Source organism: Vicia villosa, linkage group LG5 (genome assembly GCF_029867415.1).
Source record: "Vicia villosa cultivar HV-30 ecotype Madison, WI linkage group LG5, Vvil1.0, whole genome shotgun sequence".
Lineage (NCBI taxonomy): Eukaryota > Viridiplantae > Streptophyta > Magnoliopsida > Fabales > Fabaceae > Vicia > Vicia villosa.
Window position 1 is genome coordinate 152,518,616 of NC_081184.1, and position 5,282 is coordinate 152,523,897.

A 5,282-nucleotide genomic window follows, 5' to 3' on the forward strand; every position below is an offset into this window, starting at 1 on the left:
TTATGTCTTTGTGCTAATGGGTGAAACCTCTAGATTTGTACGGAAGTTTGTCTTTGGAATTTGTCATGACATTATTCTTTAATTTACTGTAAAGTATTTTCATAACCTTGCCAAACCTTTTTGCAAGTAATACAATAGAGTTAGACACTTTATCATCAGTATCCTCTTTAACATGTTCATCATTATTTTCAACATCAGCTTTGAAGGCGATACCTTTGTTTCTTTTATGTGATTTGTCGTTGATAGCCATTTCAAAGTTTAGTAATCAACCTATGAGTTCATCCACTTTGATAGTGTTGATGTTCTAAGCCTCTTATATTGATGTAACTTTCATATAAAACTTCTTTGGAAGAGATCTGAGAAGTTTTCTAAACTTTTCTTAAGGCATTTTTTCACCAAGAGAAAACGAGTTGTTGGTTGTGTCACAGAGTTGAACATTGAACTCATAAACTCTTTTTCCTTCTTTCATACTCAGGTTCTCAAATTTGGCAGTGAGAAGTTAGAGTCTTGACATGCAAACATTTTTAAGGTGCCTTGATGAGCAGTCTTGAGAATTTCCCAATCTTCTTTGGCAATGAAACATTTATTGATGAGTCTAAACATGTTTTTGTCAATTCCATTAGATATGGAATTGAAAGCTCGAGAATTGACACGGGCTTCTTCATCCTCTTCTTTAGACCAATCTTCTTATGGATTTATGGATTGTGTGCCATCTTCTGAAGTAACCATTGACGGTGTCCATCCTTTAAAGATTGTTTTCCATATTTTGCTATTCATTGATTTAAGAAAAGCAACAATGTGGGCTATCCAATAATCATAGTTTATGATATCTAGAATAGGTGGTCGAATTACAGATCCTCCTTCTTTAGCATTGTTCATTTTTAACACAATGTATAAATCCATTGTAGCTCACTCAATAATAACTTGGTGTCTGCTCTAATGTCAATTGAAAAATTATGTTCTTTGAACGAAAAGATGTCAGACACAATGTCTTAGAAATGTATATGACAAGATTAATATAGTAACATTTAAATTATTACTATAAGAAAAAGGACTCAAGGAATTGTTAACTAAGTTTAGTGCAAAGTCACATACGTCTGGAGGGTGTTAACCTAAAAAAGAAAATTCACTATTAATAGTCAAAAATAAAAATCTCTCTTAGTTGAACCCTTCTAGTTCAAAGTCTTTTTTCCTAGTACTACCCAAGAATTCCTATTCAGAACTCCCCTTGAATATGAAAACCCTCTCATTTTCTCCAAAACACTCTCTCAAGTGTTTGGACAGTTACAATATCTTATGAATGATGGAACAATTATAAATCAAAATCACTCAATTCCTCAATATAGGAATATGACTAGCGAATATAGTTTAACAACACAAACACATAACAAAAATAAAAGAATCAACACTACTAAACACGCCTTGCTTGCTTCTCAAGGATTGAGTCTTACAATGGAGAGCTTCTCCTTAAACAGCAATAAAGTCAAACAGTAAGGCTCGTTAGGGTTTGTATCTTTTCGTGCGGTTGAAGCAAATCCACAATCGCAAGAAATAATTCTTCATTAAGTTGATTTGCAATCTTTGATTTGATAAAGGTAAATCATCAAATATCATATTTATGCTTTTTTATTCTTGGTGAGTGATCTTTTGGGAAAACTTTTCATATTCCAAAAAACGCTTAAAATAATTAAACAAGAATGAAAACAAATCTTCAAAAGATGCAAGATTCACTCAGCGCTTACAAGCTTCTAGATTAGGGAGGATGTCTCACAATCTAAGGAACATCTTGCTCCATATGCTTCTTTATGGGTTTAGCTCATAGAGACATAATGTCTCACACAATATTACGACTTCTTACACCACATGTTGCTTATTAAAATGACGTCAATTAGATGTAACAATAATATTGATTAAAAAATTCTATAATTTTATAATATAATTAATTTATATATAATATGTATATTGTATAATTTAAAATAACCTAATGACTTGGTATAACAGATAAAAAATGTTTTGGCTCATGATGCACCAAAACTTTATTTTCCTGTACTAAATGTCACATCATGCCACAATGCATATTTAAATTGAATCTAGGTTCGTCTTTGAATGCGGGATACCACACATGACCTCCAAATTATCAGGGTTAAATTATTGTCAAATAAGAATTCATTAAATGTTTGCCACAATAAATTGGATTAAATAGGACTTGTATTTATTTTTGGGTTAAATATGTTTGTGATCCTCTTAAATATCTCAAATTTCGTTTTTAATTCCTCAAAATATTTCCTTCAAAGAATGGTCCTCATAAAAATTCTCATCCACACTTTTGGTCCCTCATGTAACTTAGCGACGGTTTTAATATTAAGGACCAAAAACATGGATGAAAATTTTGAAAAAAAACTATTCTTTGTAAGAAATATTTTAAAAGATTATAATCGAAATTAACATATTTAAGAGGAACGCAGATATATTTAACCTTTTATTTTTTTTTTCGTTCTTATACTACGACTAACCATTATAGGTCCTTTAAAAACTTTAGAATGCTATGATTGAATCTAATTTAATCTTTAAAAAAAACCAAAGTGAAAACTTTCCCACTTGTAAACTCTTATTTAACCTTTATCTATATAATAATCCAATGTTAATGTAATTATTATAATATAAAATAAAAGGAACTAGGTTTTGGTTTTGTTTTGTGCATGAAAAATGAAGTGTCGCTGCTCGAAAGATTAAATATAAGAGTATTCAATTTCATTGAAGACGGACTATTGCACATGAACTTAAAATTATCAAGATTTAATTATTGTTAAATGATAATTCATTAAATATTTATTAAATTAAATTGAAATTAAATAGTTCCTCTATTTATTTTGTCATTATTATAGGGCCTCTAAAAATTTTAGAAGGCTATGATTGAATCTAATTTAATCTTCAAAAACCAAAGTGAAAACTTTTCCAAGATGCACATGTAAACTCTTATTTAACCTTTATCTATAATAATCTAATGTTAATGTAATTATATTATAAAATAAAAGGCAGTGGGTTTGGGTTTTATTTTGTGCATAAAAAATAAGTGCCGCCGCTCGAAAGATCAAACATAAGAGTATTCAATTTCATTGTGTGGGCAAAGTGGAGCATGCTACCTAATATGCAAGCTGCCTCAGATACCCCCCAAATAAAGAGCAAAAACCATACAAATAGTGCTCATAATTAATTGTTAATTTTGAGGCTTAACTAAAGAGAGATTAAAAAAGAGAGAATCAAACAAAGATTATATTAAAAGCGAAGCACCTGAAGTGGGAGAAGGAAGCAACAAATAAAGATTAGTATAGTATTAATACACCTGTACTAAACTATATGGAAGATTATAGTAATCTCAATCTTAATAAATTTAGTTAGTTTGATTCAATTGACAAGCATAAGATGTGTTGCTTAAAAAAGCATTAAGATTCTGATTATCAATAATGGCATGATTAAAAATGTGTAAGGAACAAGGACCACAGAAACATAAGCACTTGTTTAAGAGTATAAGAATCAAAACGTTATTGGATGAAGAAAAAAGCAAATAAAACAAAAAAATGTTTGTCGTTAAGAGGTGGCATGTTTATATTAGGTAGATGAGCATGAGCTGTGAGCAATTGAGATTGTTTGAAAAGAAAAGAAGAAAGACTGTGGAAATTCTCGTCGTCCAGCTCCCTAGCTTTGTTGCAACATTTACGTGACCATGACATTTGAAATTGACATGTTCGATGCAGAATGGGACCCACGTCACATGGCTGATGGCGTACAAGAATCAAATTTAGGGGCGCGTAGGACCCGCATCCATTAGAGGAGGGAGCGACTATACTTTCATTGTCGTTTTTTTAATACTACTTTATTCGTTTTTTATTAGTACTAAACTTTTTAATAACATTTGTTTGTTTCTATAAATAAATTTTTTAATATATTTATTAGAATTATTTTAAAAGGTGAATTCTTATCTACCCATCATAAAAAGTTGGGTATAGTTACCTTTAGTGTAAAATGCTTTGAAAATAACAAAAAATATATACTATTTAATAAATAATTAAATAAAATAAAATTAAATATTTCAATGTCATTGGTGGAGTGTAGGTTACCCAACTTTTTAGGATGGGTATAGAAGTTTTCACCTTTTAAAAATTTCTATAATTCTGGTTAAGAAGAACCGGAGTTGTAAAAAAAAACAGGAGTTGTAGATAAATTTATGTTTGGTTTTATGCGTGAAATATCAGTGTTTCGTGTAGAAATAATAATTGATCGATAAATAATAGATGCGGATTGTAACAATGGATTTAAGTTTTCGGAATGGTAAAGAGGAGTTGATATGCAAGATTTCCAACATTCAATTCAGTATGTGATTACCTTTGATTTTGGTAAATAAACGATGCTGGTCTTCTAAAATTAATATTTTTTGTTACTCGTAAGATCGACTAAATTGATCTTAGGACATATGTGTATAGTGGTAATGTGTTTATTTAGATTTTCTGGACGCTAAATGTAAAGACAATCTTAAAGATAAAAGAATATGACTGTTAAGGGTTTGCTTTGGCGAAGGAAGATAAATTGAACAGAGAAGTAAAGATTTTCGATAGGAAAAATAAATAAAAAATGTAAATGGCTTTGAATATAAATAAAACTGCTTTAGACTGTAAATAAGAAAGATGTTTCAAACGTACATTTCTCATAGAGACTTGTTTCTCAATACGCTAGATACTTTGAATATTTCTTGAATATAGTACAATGTTGAACATTTCTCCATCAAACATCTTTGTCGAAAATGCTTCAACCTCTATCGAAGTTAATCTTCCTTCATGAGATCAATCATCTATTTCTTCAGAATTTTCTTTTCAATGAGCGTCGAATTTACAACTAATAAATTGCCTCCCAAAAGATGTCTTTTTCGACCATATGAAAAAATGGATATTTTGACGGTTTTCGATGCGACTTTTTCGACCATATTTGAAAATAATTTTAAACGAATATAAGAATGAATAAAAATTAAGATTTAAACTCTCATTGTTCTCGATTAAATCCAAAAATTTGAATTAATTCAATAATTAAATCAGTAAATAAAGTTAAAAATAATTAACAATTAATAAATAAAATTAATAATTATAAATAAGTATATATATATATTAACAAGGTAGATAGAAGAATTTTTTTTACATAGCTTATATAATGAAAAAACTTAAGGAAGTTGTTGGTTCAGGGTTCAATCCCTAGCAACAACATTTATTTATAAACAAGTTGTTGATAATTTA